Here is a 22,399-nt window from a genome sequence, read left to right as displayed (position 1 = left end):
TACAGGAAAACCAGGTGACAGCAAAGTATTCATTAAATGCTTCTCAAAATAACAGGTCTAGTACTCACTGACTACTGGCAACTGAAAAATTATGGGTTCAGCTTCAGCAAAGCTAACAGCATTTATTTTTTTCCAATAGAAAGTTTCAACTTGGGAAAAGAAACTGAACAGAATTTGTTTTGGTTGCCAGCAAAACCTGGTCTATCGCTTTCCTTGAAACTAGTCCAATTTAAACAAACATCAATGTAACATCCCACATTTCTCATGCTAGCAAATCTTACCAGGAAGACTTTCCACAAACACATGGTATTGATCAATTATCAACAACAAAATACTCACATGCAGTCCTTAAGGATCATTTGTAGTAAATCCATCTACTTCAGCAATCTAGCCATAAATCTATCTCCATAAACAGACACAACACATGAGATGATTTTCGCTGTAGGTTGTAATATTTCTGAGTATGTTTAAATTGCTCTCAAATTATGCTTTATCAAGCCATCATGCTGATTGTAAGATAAGTGAATATAATCAGAAAAGGTAAACTCTAGCTTCTATTTCTTATGCACCCTCTTCTTAAAATCAGAGTCATTGTACGACAGAGATTTCATTACCACCCTGTTCTGACAGAAACCAATATTAATTATTATTTGAATTAACCTTTGAGCCATAGTTTTCATCAGTACCCGGTAAAGACACGGACAATTTCTAATTACATTCTACTCTCATTATAAGTCACTAGGCTGTAAAGCTGCATCTGACAAGACTGCTATAGTTGGCCTTGAAATGCTTTGGACTTTGCTATAAATCTTTCGGAAACATCCAAGAACTCATTGAATACAAGAGCTATCACACAGGATGCTTCTCCAACAATTTAGAGGCTCTTTTAAAGGGATAGCAAGTGTGATATGACTGGATCGCAATACTATTCCTGAAGCAAAACAAATTAGCAGTGTCTTTATCATTCAGCATCACTACACAGATGATCTTTTACCAAAAGTTAGATACAGTGGATTCACTCAGTCTACCAAATGCAATTATTCGGTGATCATCAACTAACTCATAATTATATTCAACAAATAGTATAAAAAAATTTTAAATGTGTAGACTGAGAGAAATCTGATTCCCAAGCTTACAGCAAGTATCTACAACATAAGCCATATTTATTACAGACCAGAGAGAAAGGTTTGATCTGCTGAAGACTTATTAGTTCTCTAGCAGGAAATATAGATTTTAAGGGTCATAGATGAAGAATAACCTGTAATTAATATATAAAAATTAGTGCAAGTGGGCAATTTTTCTTTTGTAAGTTTTCAGCTTTCCCTCACATAATCACTTTGCTGCAGTCAGTTATCTAGCCAGGAAAAAATGAAATATACACATGAATTTAGAGAAAGTGAACACTGTTCTGGAGAACAGGTTTCTACCCTCGACTATGCCAAATCTCTTGAACGAACAAATTAAACTTCTAACAGAGTGATTTCTGGCTCTGTAACCCGAGCTTGACTTTTGCAACTTCACAAAGCTCACATCTATGACTAACTCCAAATGTCCAATCTCTAAGCAAAAGACAGTTTTATTTGAAGGAATACCAGAGGCTGGGATCTATCAGGTTTCAAAACCAGAACTTGACTTAGCTGCTGACTCAAGACATATTTCAAGATAACAGAAGCATATTTCAAGATACCATTTTTAACCTTCCACTGTTGAAAATACCTGTATCTTAAAACAGAAGCTTGAGTACGTAATCAGTCTAATTCCAGTGAAAGACATTTCATGTTAAAGAAACCTTGACTTGGACTAAGTTTCACTACATGTATTACTTTACATTTTGTTCATCTCAAAAAAAAACCAACAAAACCCCAACCAATGATCTTTCCTTCACAGATCACTTTTGTGGATGCTGTTAATTACACAGAAGATCCAAGGTACTAATTCCATAAACATGTTAAAGAGATATTGCAAGACACAAGAGAACCTAATATGAAGTTTGCAGGTTTTAACAAGGAAAATGCCAGTTGTGCATGTATTTAAGCATATTATGGATTCCATTAGGTAATGCACAGCAACTTTGAAATCTCACAGGGTAATGATGTTCCAAGACTAGAAGAATAGCTAGATTTAATCAAATTTATCACAAGACAGAATATGGTAAGAGAATTCAGATCTGTTGATTTTTGGAAATGGCTAGATATGATGGATGGGACTCCAGTCTATAAAAATGCAGTGTTTGTAGCACTGGTGTCAACAGTGTTACCAATTCTAAACATGCCTCCATTAATCCTGTCCACATTTTCTGAAACTATCCAGGCTCTTCACCTTAAGACCCCAACTTGCTTAGCCACTCAAACTGGCCATACTGTTTTGTTGCCTTTTTCTTTTCCTTGCAATTAGATGCTTTTCAGAAGTTACTCCAACATACAACTTCTCTGTATTACATTAGAATCTACTTGAATATTCAGATAATCATTTTTCTTTTATGCCCAAAACATTAAATGCCCAGATTATTCTTCTATTTCTCTGTGAAAAACATTTAACTGGTAGTTTGACTATTTCTTTTCTAGACATACATGGGTAAAAGGAGACTAGAAGAAGAAAAATCATCATTCTTGACCATACAGAAACTGTGCTTACACAGAAACAGACAATTTAATTCCTACTTCTTATCCTTACCTATGTCATTACTAAGAAAATGTGGCCAAGTAATGGGCAAATGTCTGATTCAGATCAATAATCACATGGAGAAGGTGGAAAGGAGGCATCAGACCCATGGTGGGATTGTCCATCTTTATGAACATTTTCCACATAAAATTTCCAAGAGTTTGCTACTATAGTTAAACTTAAGGGTAGACCAGAAGGACAAATATATATCCAGGTCTTTGAAAAAGCAAAAGGAAAGAAAAGGAAAACTGACAACTTTCTGTCAAAGAGTCAGTTTTGATCTTATCCTACAACAAACTCTACATTGTGACTCTATTCTGCTAGGCCATAAGTGTTTCACAGATCACAGAATAGTCTGGGTTGAAAGGGACTTTAAAGATTATTTAGTTCCAGTCCTCTAAAACAAAGCACATGATTTCATCTCATGCCACTCATCAACATATCCACCCTTTTGATTAAAATTAAGATAATACTAAAAGTTTAACATCACCAACTAAATGTTGGTGATGTTGAAAAATCATCAACATCAAGCTTCTTTGAAAGATGTATTTGGAGAACAGAAAGGTGGCATTTTAAAAGCCCCCAAAAGATACTGCCTTATTACTGGGGGTAGAGGGAACACAAGGGATACATGCTTTTGAGAAGGATCAAAGAAATAGGGGAAAAAATCCAAGATCCATAGCTTTATTCATGCCACTAGATTAAGACCTTCTTCCCCTTCCCAGTGCCACTTTCAAAATCCTGTGTTTTGGGGGGGATAAGGGACAAGGAGGTTAAGAGAGAAAACAACAGAATTACAGAACCTCATTTTGCTTATCAGCTATTCAAAGCCCATGACAAAATCCCCAGCGGTGCTCATGCCATTTTTTCACATCAAATTTACTAGTGGCATTTTTCAACAAGGCTATAAGCAATGCATTCTAATAAATCAGCCTATAAAAGCACCTATTCCATTTAAAACTCAGTGCTAAATGACTGATAGCTTGTGATCTTCCAGTAGCAGAGATACATCCTACTATTGCACAACTACTCAGCTTTTACACAAATTCTAGATTTCCCCTCTGTTCTTCATGAAAGTTACTTAGGAGGCAAAATTCAAAATGCATTAGTTAGGGAAGAGATACAAAAATGAATGGCAAGAGCAGCCATTCACTAAACACCACCTAAGAGAATTTACCATGCCAGAACATGCTGCTTTTAATTGTGTCTAGGCTGGATTAGTTTCAACTCTTTTTACTTCAAATTCTGTTACCAATATTTTCTTTGCAAACAGAAAACCACCTCTCCACCTTCTTTGAGGTGTTTTGCTTGTATTAGTTGAACTAAGAAATGCCCAGATCCTAAAATTCCTCTAAGTTCTTTCTTAAAACAAACCCTGTATTTCTGCATAGTTCCTTTTCCTGTTACCCTCCACAAATTTACCTGTACAGACATAGATTGCAATTTAACTTTTAAGTAGAAAACAAAACAAATGATGAGTTTATTTTGTACATATGGCATCCTATCTAGAAGCTGCAGTAGGTTTCATGAGAAAGCTTAAATATTAACTTAGCAAAGCAGGATCATGACTCCTCAACAACTGAAATAGGCACAAGCCTTTCATGACACCTGCATTCCTGTTAAAGAAAAAATTAATTTTGTAAGATCTCTTTTAAAATTCTGTTTATTTCTTCATCTTGTGAACTCATACTTGGCACCCTTCAGAGCATCTATTTAGAAAATGTAACTGCTGCTTGTCTACAAAACCAGTTTGCCTACTTTCATGACCATGAGTTCTTAAATATTTTGTGTTCTTAATACAGCCAACATTTTCCTCCATTACTTTAGTATAAAATTACTCAAATTTCAGTTGCTTGTGCTAAAATACTGTGTGAGTGCATGTTACAAACTACTTTGAAAGAGCAAGAAACTTTCAGGAGAACCTCTTCCTTAACACAAGTCATCAAATGAAACACAGAAGTAACAGTGATGCCTGTGGCTTCAGATTTACAGACTTGTGTATTTCCAAGTCATTCTCAGCTAAGCAAAGCAACATAATTCTCAAAAATCTTGCAGTACCAAGTGGTTGTTATTTGTGCAAAAGTTCTTCTAAATATGGTGCTCACACATCTATACATGAAGACATGAATAAACTCTTACTGTTCCACCACTGCTTCAAGTACCAAGGGCTTTTATACAGGGTGGTACTGTAGCATGTCACATACTATGATAAAACAGAGAGACCTTAGTACTAAACAATTAAATAATATACTACAGTACAGTTTTTTACACAGAGAGCCAAGAAAAAGAAAAGTAGAAGTTATGGCTCCCATGATAACTGCAGCTTGATTGTAATACTGTTTTATACTGTATATTTGAACAAATGCATCAATTTACAATTGATGGGGAATTATAACTGAAGGACACAGTCACATACTTTGTCTCACTCCTAAATAAATCAGCGGCATTCAGAATAAATTTCCATCCCATTTGTACAACTTGGTAAGGTGACTGGTTTGCTGGCAAGAAGAATTTACAGTATAAAAGCATTTAAACTGTATGTATCAAACTATTTATATGAAATTACACTGAAGCAAACAGGGCAACACTGCCACATTTTAACTAGAACATGGACTATTTAAACATCCACAAAATTATATTATGGTTCAGATTTGTTCCTGTCATATTTGACTTAACTTTATCATGATTCATGGCTACTGCTAATGAAATCCATTAAATATATTTAAGCTCAGCATTCCTAAAACAAGAATAAACAACAAAAATGCATCATTGGAGTGCTTACTTTCTAAGAGAAAAAAGCATTAAAATGAGGAAGAGCTTGGTAAGACAAACAAAATCAGACAGTTTGACAAAAGATTTATAGATAACAGACAAAAAATACTATATTGAAAATGCAGAGACACGAGGAAAAAAATGCATCACAGCTAAACCTCAAGCTGGGACGGCTATCAGTAAGAACATTTCTCAAGAAGAGGAGAATAAATTAGACCAAAGGAACTAGCAAAAAATGCAAAGATATGTTCCTAGAGGAGCAAAGTCACAAAAGGTCCTTTCACAAACGCCAGGTATAGGGAGCCTGCTAGGGAAGCCACTGGACTAACATATAACCAAGATAGGAAAGAATTATTCCAAGAAAATAAAAATTACAAGTTTTCTGCATCTGCTGTCATTGAAGAAGCTATAGCAAGCTTTCATTTTTTTGTCACATTAATCCTCAGAGGCAGTTTTGGTCAAAGCAAAGCAGCCACCAATGCACTCCCCAACAGCTGGATGGCATTCACCAAGCTGAAGGATAAAACAGCCTATCTGTCCACTATGCCACTTCATATCTCTGGTTCCAACACTGCCTTGTTGCCAATTGTGCATCAGTTTTGAAAGGTGGTCACACCTTTAGCCTGGCCAGAACTGCAGACCAGCAAGTCTCCAGTCCCAGCAGGGCAAGGAAGTTGAGAATAGAAGAAACACGGGCACACACCAAAGTACAGACGGCAGAGGTGACACTGATGCCTTCCACAGCAAAGTCCTGTCTCACCAGTACAGGAGATTTCACTGAAGCAATTGAGAAGTGGCCAAAGTCTGAGCTAACCTGGATGACCAAAACACATCAGCCAGCTGCTGAACAAAGGTCCTCCAGCAATGGTTCCTAAGGAAACTAAGCTACAACAGCAAAGGAGGGAAGATCTTCACATAGGTAGAAGTAACCAGTTCAAATCAGGAAATGAACATTAGGAAACATCACCCAGCCCCTTTCCAGACCTGCACTGACAGCATGCACATAAAAGATCTAGAAACCAGTGAACTTTGAAGTGAGTTTGCTAATAGTAATAACAAGTTTATTTTGCTAAAAATTAAAATCAACTATGCAGGAAGCAGCAGTCCATCACACCCACTGAAGGTGTAATAAACTGCAGATGAGATGCAGTGAAAGGAAATAGATAGCAATGCACATGAGAAAATACAATACTGTTTTACATATATTTTGCTGAGCCCTAACATGATTTGGGAGCTAGAATAAATAGTTTAGGAAAACAAGAATTGTAAGAAGAGTAAACAGAACACTAAGAATGTTTAAGAAAAAAGAGATTTTAAAAAAAGCATAGAATTGCACAAGAAATGGGATACACAAGTCTATGAGGTTCTTATACCTTGCTGCAGTGACCATGTTTGCTCTTCTCACCTCCACTTCAAAATTAAAATTACTGATGGACCGGAGAGGGGTGACAGGCATTTGAATACCCTCCAGAATCTCCAGCCTCAAGAAGGGCCAACCAGGGAGAGAATAAAAAAGTATACTAAATCAAGCAGCATGGAACAGGTACACAGTGAACCACTGTTCTCCTCCTCTTTTAACAAGGAAACTAGAGAACAAACAAAACTAGCAGCTGGTAGGTTCAAAATAAAACAAATAGAAGGAAGCAGTTCTTCATACAATGTGTACTTAAGCTGCAGAACTCTGCCACAGTCCCAATGGCAGCCACGAGTTTACACAGACCAAGAGAAAACTAGATGAATTCATGCAAGAGAAATCCATTAAGCATTACCTATCACTTTTTCCAAGACAATTCTGAGCAGCAGAGCTGTGGAGGCAAAGGGGTTTGCTCTGTTTCTGGTCACTATGAAATAGGATTCAGACCTCTGGTACTATAAAAGAAAGATGATATTCACAACATGGTTTTAATAGGTGTTGACAACTATGCTACTTCAATAATACACCATTTCCAGTGTAACATTTCACCCTCCTTTCATGAAGATACTGTATTTCAGTCCATGTTACCAGTACTTCGAGAATGTAACTGAGATTACAACACTTTAGAGAACCACAACATGAGAAAGACAAGGACACCCAAAACTGTACTTGAGTCTGCTGAAATTCTACTGATCCTATATAAAAGATTATCCCTATTCCAACCACAGAAAATTTAGAGAGAGTATATGATCTGGTTGTAACTCCTTAAAGGCGTAAAAAAAAAGAAACAGAAACACTGATAATACTAAACACTGTAGCACATACAGTACATCTATGGATGTACTCAGTACCTACAGTGGGTTTTAAGTTCATTTTTTTAACAACTGAAAAAAGTGTGGTTTTAATAAATCAAAGTTGTGTTATACACTGAAATATTAGGAATACTGAACTTTTATTACAACAATCTTCTCATGTTTGAAGGAAAAAGACTTAAAAACAGCACTAAGTCGTGAAAAAATTAAAATATTCGTACTTTTCCTGATTTAAACAGCAGTTGTAAAAGATAATATCAGCTCAAAGCACTGGCCTGAAGCTTTACAACTGTTATAAAAAGGTACTTAAAATAACTACAACATATTTAGGTTAAGCACTTAAAGGAATTACTGGAAGACTGAATTCAATCCTTGGTTCCAATCCACAAATCATTGTGCAACATCTTAGCTGCTGGAATCAAGCCCTCTCCATTACCTACAAAGTGGGGACCATGCCCATCTCCTGAACTGGGGGTACAGAATTTTCCCTCTGCAAATACAGAAGGCACAGCAATTGCTTCTGTAAACAATGGAAGAACCCAATCCCTCTGCACCTTCCAGCCCAGCCCTGCTCTCTCCAGTCCATGCAAGGTGCTGCTGCCATTCTGGGCTGAGGAGAGCCCAAGCTTGAAGGCAGCAGCATATTCCCAGTGTAGAACAGACCTTCTACTAGATCTCTGTCTGAGACGGAGCAGAACATGCCAGTGGTTTATTTTCAAGGACTCTAGGTGATCAAAGTTTTCACAGGTACAGTAAAACTCCCCATAACTCCCAGATCACAGCCAACAGATAATCTGCTTGGCTTCAGTTTAGTTTAGTCAGGTTAAATACCTGACTTGATAAGGAAGAAAAACCTGACAGAAAATGTGAGCCAAAATGGCTACTAGCACAGAGTAGGCACAGTGCACTCTCTGAACTCTTCCTACTGCCAAGCCAAAGCTCAAGATATTATGGCAGACTATTTGGCAGAGATTGTTTAAGAAACTGTATAGGACAAGGAGGAAGCTTATAGTCCCTAAACTCAATACAAAAAAATACAATTGTTTAGAATTTACTCCTAAGAAAAATATTTAAAGGAAGAAGATAAATTCTGAAAAATAGCAGGCTGTTCAGACACAGACTCTAAACACTTAAGACAGATTTTTTTTTTTTTTTAAGTGCTGAATGTCAGACCAACTCTCCTTTAAAGGATGGCATTTATCTACTTCACAAGAGCAGTAGCAAGACAGAATTAAAACCTGGTAAAGAACCAAGATCCTCTGCTGAGTGCTGCCTGGTAATCAGCAACTATTACACATCCCAATATGGCAGACACAAAGCACATCCCTGTGAACCTGCACACCAGTTTGCAGTAGCACTTGGGGTCCTGCCTTCCAACCACCTGCTCAGGTCACTGGTCTTAAAAGGAAGAAAAACCATCCAAGCACTCAGAGATGCATGAACTAAACAGATATTTTGCCTTCTAACACTTCCACGTGTAATTAAGACAGGGAGCATCACATTCACTGGAAGTCAATGTACTTTTTCTTATGGTACAGCAGAACTATATGCCCAAAATTTCTCCCACTCTTTCAGAGCAAGCCTTGTCCATATACCAGCAACAGCAAGCATCCCAAAGTGGAAAAATACCCTCACTGCTCCTATTCCAACACCTCGGGTTGTTGTCTTTTTTTCTGAGGCAACACTTAAGTTCCTTTTAAGCCCTTCCTGTAGCAATGCCTACCACACCAGACACCTCCAAATGTAATCCACTGGAATAAGCAGCCTTTAAATTAAGGTGTTGTAAGGTCATATAGCAACAAGATCATCGGATTAAAGAGGAAGTGGAGTTAAGTTAATACTGAGTCACTATTTTAAGTTCTGTGTTCAAGACAACAGCATGATAGCCTTTCAAGCACAAACCAGTCTTCAAGCAGGACGGCTGAAGAACTTTCCTATTTAAAAAAAGTTTTATTTCTTGTCTAAATCTGAACATGAAATGAAGGACAACAACTCATCAGACAGACAAGATCTGGTCCCAGAGACAGATGTTTTACAGCTGTGCTTTGGGCTTCCTAAAGCCCATTAGAGCTAGCACATACAATTCCTAATGTAAACAAGCTGCTTTTAGTAACTACAATATTCACTCTGAACACACACAATGCTAGTCAGGGCCACCATTCCTCACAGTGTGCACCAAATGCAGCTTACAATGCCCATAAGATAGAATCTGTAAATCCCCTCTCCTGCACCTCCTGCAGATCCTGAAAAATGATTTTTTAGATGTAAAACCCAAGGAAAGGAATCTAGAAGGTGCACTACATGAATGTTTGGGTTTTTTATAATCATGGCAAGAATTTACCTTCTATTAACAGGCATACAATTGCCCAAATCTCGAGAAAAAAAGGGAAGACAGTATGAGCTTCCACTCTTCCACCTGCCAAGACGTCCCTTTCTGTCACACTGCAGGCAATAGACACAAAAGTCAGGGCTCTCCAGAAAGCAAGCAGCTTCTAATGGCACATTGCTGCTATGCTGAAAGAGTCACCTCAAGCTGACAGGTGGATTGAGCAGAAGATGCAGTCAGAATCCCTGACTTTTTCGTAAGGTGTTCATTCCTCTGCTAAGCTACACAATATGAACTGCCCATTTCCCTCTCTGGAGAGCAGCAAGAGCACAGTATTACAGAAGGGACTAAGCAGCACGTCATTTCACTTGCAATGTACTTTTTTCGCCAATTTTTACAAGGAGGAGTGCATTCATTTCACTATCAGAAAGCTTAAGATTATGATAGGAAGTAACAGCCTCAGCCACCTACTAGGACCAAGCACTCATCTCAAACCAGCAGGAAAATGTAAATAGTTGGGGAATACTCTGAATAATGGAATCCACTGAATTACTGACTGATGAAACTTGATGACACTGAAACAACGCTGAATTGATAAAATTTGAGACAGACAAATTGACTCAAAGCTGATGAACCTAATGGAAGATTTCAAGCTTGAAAAATAAAAACCAAACCAAAACAAACAAACAAACAAAAAACCCCCAAAAAACAAAACAAAAACCAAAAAACCAAACTAAACAAAAAAAATAGAAACAGAAAAAAAAACCCAAAAAACCCTCACCAACCCAAAACCAACAGCTCCCTCCCCCCTTTATTGTGAACAAATTGTTTCAAAGATTAAATACTTCACCTTTGAAAGAGCAAAGAAGTTATTTATATATTAGTAAATCTTTTAGGCTTTTGTTTTCCTACCTGAAGAGGGAAGCTGATTTCTGGTCAGTGGATTAATAATTTTGACCAATTTATAGCATGCAATCCATAGCATCAACAGAATAAACAAATTTTAATATCCATTTTAACTCAGGCCAGCACATTTTTCTTTTCGTGTCCTTTGCTTCACAGATGATTACTCTATTTCTCTTTCTCCCATGAAGGTTCCCAGGCAACTGATCCAATCCACTTGCTCACTGCCACCAAAATGAAAAGATGAAAAGGGCTTGCTGCTCTCCAAGCCAGCGGCCCCCCTCGTCCTCAGTACCAGCTCTGGTGTTCATCAGATCCTTTTATGAGCTAGTTTGATTCATTACAACAGCAAAATGCTCTCCATTTTACAGAGTTATTTTTCTGCCATTTTGGTGAACTAAAGTGGCTCACAGAAGGACCTGACAAGCACTGCTGCCAGAAAAAAGTAGCAGAGCCATGTGGTTGTGAGTTGGGGCGCAGGGGGACAAAGGCAGAGAGGAAACTTCTCCTTTCAGAACAATGTCCAGTTAAATTAGCTCACTGCATTTCTCAAACCATACCCTCACTTATACATGATTAGAGGGACCACAAGACAGCATTCAACAGCTTCCAGCTATCTTCAGAGCTACAAAAAACTTATCATACCAAAAAAAAGTACTCTTACACAGATTTAAGTATAATACTCCATCAGAAGAAAAAGAGTTCTTACAAACATAATATCAAGATAAGGATACCCTAGACAAGGAGGGTAAAGAAAGCTTGGCAGATTTCACTCTAGTTTTTTAATTTTAAAAAAGCCACCAATCTCAATAAACACTGTGATGGAGGAAGAAGTATTTTGGATAAGCAGAAAAGAGCAAGAACTTTTCTCACCAGTATCCAAAATAAAGCTACCAGAAGACAGCTTATGTGCCTAAGAGAAAGCACCTTGAGGGAAGGAGGCAGTCAAGCAAGCCAACATGGTGGGAGCAGGTGCTACAGCTGCCTAGTCCCCAGGATTTCTGCCCAGAGATTTCTGTGCATGGACCAATCTGCCCCATTACCATGGACTGCCGGCTGCAGATGTGCCGTTTCACTCCAGAAGAGAGAAGTCAAGGTGTACCAAAGGTGCCACTCCCACAGCCACATTGAATTGATCTCACCACTCAAAGTTCATTGCCAGCCTGGAGGCTCCTCAGCACAGAAACAGCTGCCTTCAGCATATGCTGAAGAGAAAAAGCACCCTGCCCCAAAACACCATCATGCTCACACCTTGTCAAACAGAGAAGGGATTTTTAGCTTTCCTGACCCTACCAGCCTCCCACCAAAAATCTTAACGTTGGGCAGCCACAGAACACACCACTCAACTCCAGGTGACACACCGGCACACAAAGGAAGACAGCAGCAGATCCCAGCAGCCCCACCAGGGGACAAGTTCAGGCACACAGCCTGCATCCCAGCTGACACTCATATCCACCTCTAAGAACCCCTCCTAGTCCAGTTCCTCAGACAGCCAAAATCTGCATTGCCCAACCAGCCCCTACTGCACAGTCCAGTTGTGCCACTGGTCATGCGACAATGTCAGGGAAGTCACACGTGAACCAGTGACAAGCCACACATTGTCCACCCAGAGAGGCAGACAGAAAGGTAAGCATCCTGGTTTCTTCTGAGAGAGGAGACAGAGAAAGGTGAAGAACAGAAAGAGATTAAGGGGATTAATCTTTTAAAGCACACCATTAGGGAAATTTCTTATGAGAAGAGCTATGGAAGCAATTGCTTTCACCTGCCATCTTTCCTGCAGCCAAGGTTTTATTTTTTAACTTCACAAAATTAAGTAGTCATGGTTTGGGCAGGGGGTAGCAAGGGGGTGTGAGGCCTTAACTTACTTCCATGAGAACTCACCATTCAAGACTTCAGTCACCTTAACCACAGCAAAGCCACACAAACACCCTCCTTCTATTTTTCTTTCTTTTTTTTTAATAGTTTCAATGCAACATCTAATATGCCCAACTTCTAAGAGTACTATGTACTACAAAGATTCCCAGACCCAAGCTGTAAGACATGTTTCTGTCCTAGTTCTGACTGTAACAACCTGATTTGTCCAACAGCCATGTAATTTCTACAAAACAACCCCTTCCTTCAGCAGGGCTGCCACAAGGCTCAGATCCTGTCTGAACTGTGAAAGTAAGTTCACTAAGAATCACTTCTGTGAGAGGAAACAGCACAGGCTGGGGAATACTGCAGAACTGTAGTAAGGAGAAATGCAGGTGAAACAGGCAAATTTTTTTCAGTAATCCCTGTAAAGAACACAACAGAAATAAAGAAGCACATTTCAGTTACTTGTGTACAAAAAAAGAACAAAAAATGAAAATGACAGTGTACCTTTGTAGAGATCAATACTGAAATAAGAGGGAAGTGAAGCTGAAGCCTGCTTATTCACTTCACCCCAATGACAGAATGATGATTAAAGTAAAGATGAGTGAGGTTGTACTCCACTTACAGAGCTGAGTGAATGCAAAGCACAGCAGACACCTCACAATGGTACTGATAAATAAACTGAATTACTTAGCAGTTCTCTCCCAGACTAACATCCTGAGGCAGTCCAGAAATCCCTATTTAACTCACTTTCTGAATGATTCCTTCCTAAATCAAGAGAGATAGTAAACTGCTCACTATAAACTCTCAGTTTAATTCTTCATGGTTAAAACAACTCAAGGCAAGAATTATACTCTTAGTGACAGTCACCTCATCAGAGCTTAAAGGAATCTCTGAACTCACACAGGCACTGGCTACTGCATCAGAGGGCCTTCCTTTAAGCCATCCTGACACAACTACACCACCCTGTGCAGCTGCCTGGTCTTTCCAGGAATTAGCAACATAGTCCCAGAACCTTTCAAACTAAGAACTGGAGATGATGAGCTGTCTGCTTTTAGCCTTGCAACAAACCACCAAATCCAACAAGCAGCTACTTCAGTCCAGAAGCTGCAAAAACCAGAGCACATTCTCAAAAATCCACAGGGCTTGCCGAGATATATACCAGACAGTTGAGCCAAAAATATGAAATCATCGTCTTAGATGTCATGTCAAGACAGTAACTGCAGTTATGGTTGTTTCAGTATTTCTTATCCCACATGAGAAAACAATACACATTCAAATACAGAACTTCAAGCAGCAGGATACTTGGGATGCCTGATTCCTGGACTTCAGACAGGCTCTCCTGTACAGCAACAGGTAAGGTTTTGAAAACAATTGTTGTACCCTGAACAACTAACTAAGATGCATCCTTGAAGTTTACCAATCTTTCACTGTCATGCACTTTTATCTCGGCCTTATCAGAATTATTTTTGAACATCTGTTAGCCTCATTATTACTCTCCTTCTCTCAATCCTCCTTTTATTGAGCATTACAAACCAGGTCAGTTGTATTGCCTTTCTGGCTGTTAATCTTCAACTTGAAGAAATACTAAACTGCCTTTCTCTACAGTACAGACTGACACGTGCTTTCCTGCAAGACCTTTTACCAAGTAGCATTTCAGCTTTGGATTTCAATCTCAACAGCTACATTGATGGATCCTCTTTGAAGCAAAGAGTATTTTCTCATAACTTGTCATCAACTCAGACTTCCCACTTACTAGCCCATCCAAGTTAATACCAAAGACTTGAACCAAGTTTTTCAGTTTCTATCATGTAAGAGCTTGTTTCACATTTCTCCCAGAACAGCACTACCTACCTCAATGCTTTCTGTGATGAAGACTTCCTGCATGTTTTGTCCTATTACTGATGTCTAAACTTCTAAAATTCCAGCTTTCGGCTCAGCTTTAGTCTTCAACTGAATTCTCTCACAAAGAATGACCAATATTCCTTCTCACATAGTGACTACCCACTTAACAAATCCTGTTTACCCTGTAAATAAATCCATAGGCTTCCTATTTTAAGATCAAGGACAAAAGTGCCTTTATTAAAGTCTTCCTTGGCCTTGCTCCACGTTCTGATCTGCTTTACCACTGGTCACATAGTTCCTGATCTCCAGAGCTCTCCTATTTCTTTCAGAAATATCACAATCCCGTCAGGAGCTCCTCCCTACACCCCAGACTTCACTGCTTGGCAAAGGATAGCCCACAATGGCTACATCCATTTCAAAATTATCATGGGACTGGACCCTCCCCACTCACAGCTACACAGTGCACAGAGCAAGAGAAACCACTACAGCTCTATCTATCCACTATTAAAAGATAGGGGGATGCCACTTTCACGAAAACAAAACTTGAAACAAGAGGATTTTCCTCTTCAGAGGGTCATGAAGAACCTTTGGGAAGCTGCCAGCACACTGCAGCAGCCCCCTGCTCTGGCTGTCTGCCCCTTGCCATGACAGCATCCAGGGGCCAACATGAGACTTCATCAAGCTTTGGTGCAGCCAGCCAGCCCTCCCCACACCAGCCTAGGCATCCTCCACGGTTTTGGTAGAAAGCAGCATTATTAGGAGCTGAAATGCATGTTTATTCTGCCACATATCCTCATTATCTAGGGCTGGCAAGAAAACACAACTCCATTAAGCAAACAGAAAGCAGTATGAATTGGAAAAAAAGATTAAAAACCCAACAGGAAAGGAACTTGAAGAGGAACAAAATCTATGGGAAAGCTGGGGGGAGGGGAGTAGAAAGGGCAGGAAGGAGAAAAGAAAGTTTTGTTTTCAGAGCAGGACTGCCTCTGCTGCACAGAAGGAATCCTACTTCGCACATCTGATGTACACCTCCACAAAATGTTTTAAGTGACACTTGCTTTGTAGATAGAGATCAAAATAAACTGTGGGGAGGTCAATTTCTTTCAAAATCACCAAGAAACGTTAAAGCCAGCTACCTGTTGAAGTTCTAGCAGTAAGCTCAGCTGAACAGCTTAAAAAGTGGCTCAAGGATATTAAAATAAAGTGCTTGCAAAACTATCCAGCACTGGATTTGCCATATGCCAGCTACTCCCAGGCAGGTAAGCTGCTGCACTGCTCTCCCCAAACACAAGCTCATATTTAAATGAAACCTGAACAGAATAACCTCTAGGATCAGGACCATATAAATGAAATTTTATTTTCCCCTCAGAACCATTAGGAAGAGGGCAGACATTTTGGCTGCAATGACTTTTTCCAGACAATTGATTCCCAAAGTTATTTATTCCCCACCATTCCCCTCAAGGCCCTCTCGTCACAGCAATTGTCTATGTCAGAGGAAGGTTGGACTCAGCTCCCATGAAAGCCAAGCAAAACCACACCCAAAATAGCTATATAGGTCACTACAGAGCAAAGGGAGCCCTACATCATGCCAGCAAGGGCTTCTGGTTAGTTCCCACATGCCAATAAGCTTTCAAAGTCATGTGTTACAATGTTCTACTAAAAGAGTAGCATATCTGGTAACTAGCACGCTTTTATTGAATCTTAACTTTTAAAAGAAAATGCTTAAATTAAGTTGTACCCCTCCCTTTTTTTTCCTTTTTTTAAGGAGAATGCATTCAGCACAAAAGCAGCAAAACAACCAGAGTGCTTAGAAACAGATACAGAACAGCATCCAGAGAAGAACCCAAGTGGCAGCACAAAGATCCTTGGTTTTGGCTTGGCTTCTTCTAGGTGCATGTTTACATCTCAGAAAAGTCACAATGTTGGAAGCTAAGAGCTAATCAGCTTTTATATACTTAGGAACACCCTTAAGAGCTTTGTTGTCATATTTGGGCTCTTGGAATGTGTCCTTTAGGTCATAACCTCCTTTTTATTTTTTGCATCATGCCCTCCAACCTCATTTTCCAAGACAGATTTTAGTGCACAACTACAACGTGGCATTTCCATGACTGCTGATCTTGGGTAAGATGTGAATCACTGAAAGTTAGTCAGATTGTGCAGGCAGAAAGAAATCAGGAGGAAATCTTCCATCAGGCTTCAGTATCTTGTCAGAACCCTAATAAAAACATGGGATGTTTCTGCATATTGTACCTCACTCCTTCCTCTGGAAGAGTTTTAAAAATTAAATCATAGTTGGAGCTTCCCTTTGCCTTTTTATCACTGCTACAATATAGACAGCATTTAAAACTTTCTTGCATTAAAATCCAGTGGTATTTGTGCTGACAAGCTATTCATGGAAATATAAATGATGAGAAATGATGGAGTAAATGTCTGTCTTAACGATGAAGCTAAATGGTGAAGCTAAATTAATACAGTAACTTTTCTGTTGGAAAAGTGAAGGCTAAAGCCTCACCTACACACAAAAGAGTCATTTGTCAGAAAGACAGTTTAATTATTTACTAAAATTTGCAGTTTTCTCTTGTATACAGGGAACATTAAAGTAACATAAAAGTATCACCCGTGTTACTTATGGGCATCAGTTAACCAGCTCATAAATCTGAGCAGTTAGTGATTTGCTCACAGCAGACAAACACATAAGGGTTTGGAAATGAGGATTTAAGGGAATTGGGGGAAAGAAGACCTTCAGACACACATACCACTCATCTCACAGTTGCCTGTACCCTTGGTAGCCACACACTTTTGTTTGAATTACGTCAGATTCACAAGAGCAAATACCAACCAGCACATCCTAAAGGCTTTCCATCAGAAATTTAATGTAAAAATGAATGGGAAATAAGGGATAGAGGTAAGGCACAGGATTCAAGAAGACACCTGCATTTATTTCCACCCTCCTTCCTTCTGGTTACTTTCTTCCACCTCTTCCTTCCCACCTTAGCAACCTCTACCTATCACACCATCGGCTACAAACAAAACCAAACCCTATGGCAAAACGCAGCCTCACTGCCACACTTCAGCAGCTCTGAGAAAACCTGAGAAGCCTCTATTACTCAGGCCTTTCCAGCTTGACAGAAAATCATGTCTGGGTTGCCTTTGTTCAGGTTTTGCTGTATCCTCACACTGCAGGTTCTCCTGCCCGCGGAGCCGCCGTCCGTGGGGCGCAGACCTGGCACGGAGCCTCCCCGTGTGCTGGGGCAGGACAGGCCCACGGAGCACAACACCCACACACCCACGCCAAGCCCAGACTGAGCAGCACTTCCTTCCTCAGTACCTGCCTGCAGCTTTGCCATCAGCCTGACCCACCTGGACTCGCCAACAACTCCTTTTACATCTTATAAAAGTCCTAATGTTATTTGAGTGTTAATGGCAAATACTGCAAACATTCATCGAAGCTTTTCAGTTCAAAACAGCAAATAGCTCACGTGGGAAAGAAACTACACTCAGGTTAACTGACCCCTCTACACGGACAGGGAAACCTTTACAGAGCTCCTCTGACACAACTCTTCAGGCTTCTGCATTAACCAAACCCAAAAGGAACTGGTCGCAACTGAAATCTCCCATCACTGCACAGAGTTTTAGTGTTTCACTAAACCTCATTTTTATTGACATTGTTACAGTGCAAAACCCCTAGAAATTTTTATTTTCCTAAAAGGACTGTGTGATCCTTGCCTGTGATTGAAACTTTCCTTCGTTACTGAAGAGGCAATAAAATAATTTTGGGTTTCAAATATGAGGCTTTTTCGCCTGTTTAAATAACCTAACCATGATTTACAAGCAATAACAGAAATGTCATCACATAGTTAAATATTTAGTAAGATATTTGGTCAAATATGATTATCCAATTAGTATCAGTGAATTAGTAATTCAGTTACACTTGCAATCACGAGCATTTAATACTCTTCCAAGAGCCTGTGCAATGGCTTTAATAGTGATCTTTATAAAGTTTATAAAACAGCTCAAAAGAGACTGAAAATAAGCAGTTCAGGTTAATAGAAAGACAGGACAAGATGCGTGAATCTGTGGCATTCACCAATACTTTAGTAGGGGAAATTTTGTTTTGTGAAACTGTTTCAAACTTCACATTATATCTAAGACCAAAAATAATTAATTTTTCCAAGCAGCTGTGGTTTTAATCTAGAAGAAAATAGTACACTATCATAAGGATTTCTGCAAAACCTTGAGCACATTTACAACACCAAACAAGAAGAAACGAGCCATACTCCCCACTTTTGGTGGCTGGAGATAGGAAAATACAATTTTTTTACAGAATGTAATTGTTCTGATCACCTGTTACAAACCTCAGAAAGAAACGGTTAATTTTCCTCAAACTGCATCTTATTTTAGAAGTGATTACTACAATTTTTCTGCTGGTGCTATAAAAGCAGACCTCTTCAAGGGAGCTCTCTCTGACTGTCACCTCACTGTTAAGTTTGTAAGCAACCTGGACATCTAAAATATGGTCTATGCTAAGCAACGTGGGTTATTTATTATTATTTTTATTTTGTTAATAAGAAAAAAAAGTATTGGAAACTTTCACGGTGGAAACTAGGGAGCTTGGAAGTTCCTCTCTTAGCAGCACCCAGCAATGGAGAGGAAAGTGTTCTGCATACGTGCCACAAGCATCCAGCTACATTTAGCTTTCAGCCTTTTTATTATCATTGTCAATGAATGGGCCCCAGTCAAATTAAAGCTGCCATTTTAGGTTAAAGACTGGAGAGCCTCTGTTGTGCAACAGCGAGACAAAAACACTCCAAGCGACAGATGCAGCACTTTCATTGGAAAATGATAGATTTCAACTTTTATTAAAAAAAAAAAAAAAAAAAAAAACAACAACAAAAAAAAGAAGAAGAATAATTACGGATCATGCTTTTTAATATGAATTATATATTGATACTCACACATTACCGCAAACTAACGGGATTTATAATTGGGAAAAATCAGCTACCCATGCTGCTAAGGTCATAGTCATTAAGATTTTTTTGCCGTCGTTAGAATGGATGATCTGTGAGGAAATGAACAGAAACATTTTTTGTTCAACTTGCTTGTTTGTACCTCCGCTAGTCCCGTATAACACGAGAAAAGAAAAAAAGGAAAAGGGAAGGAAAAAAAAAAGGGGGCTAACATATTCTCCCGAAAGCCATCTTCCAGGATAAACACTGCCCGCGATCTGCTTTGATGAGAGTAAAAATCGAGACGAACATCGACACAGAAACAAACTTATCGCACCGAGGTTATTCTGATATTCCCCAAGCCAAACATCCGCGGAAGCCCAAGTGGCACGGGAAATTAAAAAAAAAAAAAATTAAAAAAAAAAAAAAACCAAAAACAAAAACAAAAAACAAGCGGCTTCTCGCAAATGAAAAAAAATCGCCCTTTTCTGTCGTGGGGAGGCACGCTCGGCCCCTTCCCGAACGAAAACAAAGGCAGAAAGTGGGGAAGTGCGGGAGAGTTGCGCGGCGCCGCGCGGCCCCGCAGCGGACAGGGAGCTCCCGGGCATCCATCGCTACTTTCCTTTTGTCCATTGTCTGTTTAAAAAACAACTACTTTAAACCCGGGCGTGAGCGGGCTGTCGGGGGGAGCCGAGGAAACCGGCTCCATTTCCAGCCCGTGCCCACGGCCACCCCTTCCGCAGCACCCCGACCCGCCCCCCCGGACACCCACCCGCGGAGACCGGCCCGGCAGCGCGGGGCGCGCCCGGAGGGGCTCCCCCGGCGTGGGAGCGCGTCCCCTGATGTAGCGCTACCGGGATAAATGAAGGCAACGTAATGATGGCTGCTCATTGCCTGCAGCGCCTTCTCCCTGAGACTCACTAACAACCCTGCCCCCCTCCCCCCGCCACCGCTCTCTCTCTCTCTCTCACACCCGCGCACACGCACAGGCGCTGCCCGCTCCCCGCCGCCCCGCACGCAGCGCCCGCCGCCGGCCCCGCTCCGCTCCGCGCCCCGCGCACCGAGCGCGGCCGGGCCCCCCCTCGCTGCGCGCCCCGACCGCTTTGGCCTCAAACCACCTTTTTCCGCTCACCCTCAAAATGGCCCGGAACGGGGTGGGGGGAAGCGCGACGAGGGGAGCGCCCCGGCCCCGACCCCATGTGCGCGGCGGCGGCGGCAGCGCCTCCCGCCCGCTCCGGCTCCGCGCCGGCGGAGCGAAGGTACTCGGCGGGGTGAAACCCCTATTATGCGGCGTCCGCCGGCACCGCTCCGGCCGCCTCGGGTAGCGTTCTCCCTTCCCTTCCCGTCCCCTCCCTCTTTTCCCCGCTCCCCTTTCTTCTCCGGCCGCCGGGGAGCGCCGGCCGCCCCCTGCCCCCTCCCGGTGCCGCCGGGGCAGGACGATCCCCCCGCCGCGCGCACCGGCGGCCGGAGCGGCACCTCGTGCTCCCGCCTCCCTCCTCCTTCTCCTCCCTCCCCGCCCGCCTTCCTGCCGCCCGCCGCCACCCACCGCCCGGCCTCCGCTGGGGGTGCCCCCGCTGCGGCCCGGGCCCCGGCCCCGGCGACCCATGTGCCTGCGCGGAGCGGGGCGGTGCCGGGCCGAGCCGGGCCGGGCCGTGCGCGGCAGGGAAGCGCCCTCACTTTGTTAGCGCTTGTTGTGCCGACGCGGCCGCCGGGAGCCGTCAGCGTGGTCAGCGGGGGAAGCGCTCCCGCGGCCATCCCGGCCGGCGCTGGGCCCCGCCGCCCCCTCCGCGCAGTTTCGCTCAACTTTTCCCGGATTTTTAGTCACCCTCCAAACTTGCGGAGAGGAGCGCAGGGGGGAGAAGAAGGGAAGGGGAAGGGGCGCCGGCGCTCTGGCTCCCCGGTGCCCTCCCCTCCCCCGAGGCGAGGCAGGCGGCCGGCCGGCCGGCCGCAGCACAACAAAAAGCCATTTACACCCGGGGAAGTGCCCCGCTGAGACACCCCCCTCAACACACACACCCCCCCGCCCCGCCTCGCCCGGAGCCGCGGCAGCGCTCAGCATCCCCCACCCCCCCGGACCGCCGCCGGCAGCGAGCACCCCCGCGCCGCTGCGCTCCGCTCCGCCGGGGACAGAGACCTGCCGCGGGTGCCCTGCTCCATGGCCGGCGCCCGCCTCCCTCCCTCCCTCCCTCCCTCCCTCCGTCCGTCCGCGCCCAGTGAAGTGCGGGGTCACTCACCGGGCCGGTGCGTGGCCGTCGGGGACCGGTGTCCCCCGCTCGCTCCCTCGCTGCCCTCCGCCGAAGGGCCGGGGAGGAGGAGGGGACACGCTCCGGAGTTGGTGCCGTCGGCCGGGGGGGCGAGGCGGGGTGCGGGTCTCGCACACAACACACACGCACACAACACACACGCACGGAGTTGCTCGCTCGCACCGGGGCTGGGCTAAGAGGGGAGGAGGGGGATCCCTGACCGGGGCGGGCAGGCGAAGGAGGGGTGGAAGGGAGGGGAGGGAGAGGAAGGGTCAGCGCGGGTCTCGGGTAGTTTCGGGGTCTCCGCCGGCTCCGCTTCGCTCCTTTGTGTAATTTCACTCGATTCAAGTTTAATCCGATAGTTCCCGAGCGAGCGAGCGCGCCCGCCGGAGCCGAGCCGAGCGCGACACCAGCCAGCCAGGCGGCTGCCGCCCCCTGCGCCCGCCCGCCCCCGCCGCCTCCCTCCCCTCCTTCCTCCCTCCCTCCGCCGCCACAAGGCGCGCCCCCGACACCGCCCCCTCCCCGGGGGCGAGCGCCGCCGCGCGCCCCGCCCCCGCGACGTCACCGCCCCGCCCGGCATAATTTATGCAACGAGGAGAGAAGGGGGGAAAAGGGAAAAAAAA

General features: G+C 42.8%; 1 protein-coding gene across 6 annotated transcripts in view; it reads right to left on the bottom strand.

Moving 5' to 3' along the window:
* CHD7 (chromodomain helicase DNA binding protein 7) overlaps positions 1-22,167 on the bottom strand; it is a 132,450-nt gene extending 110,283 nt beyond the window's left edge. For 4 of the 6 annotated variants that reach the window (XM_063169233.1, XM_063169261.1, XM_063169270.1 and 1 more), the window contains exons 1-2: positions 21,768-22,167; positions 19,543-19,646 (exon numbers count right to left, since the gene is read on the bottom strand). The gene's annotated coding sequence lies outside the window, so the exon portion shown is untranslated. Of the gene's footprint in view, positions 1-19,542; positions 19,725-21,767 lie in introns of those variants that run through there. The other 2 variants (XM_063169243.1, XM_063169239.1) reach the window with 2 other exon arrangements.
* Between the last annotated feature and the right edge of the window lie 232 nt (positions 22,168-22,399).

Source organism: Melospiza melodia, chromosome 1 (genome assembly GCF_035770615.1).
Source record: "Melospiza melodia melodia isolate bMelMel2 chromosome 1, bMelMel2.pri, whole genome shotgun sequence".
Lineage (NCBI taxonomy): Eukaryota > Metazoa > Chordata > Aves > Passeriformes > Passerellidae > Melospiza > Melospiza melodia.
The sequence above is the reverse complement of the archived record's forward strand: the minus strand, read 5'-3'. Positions and strand labels throughout refer to the sequence as shown.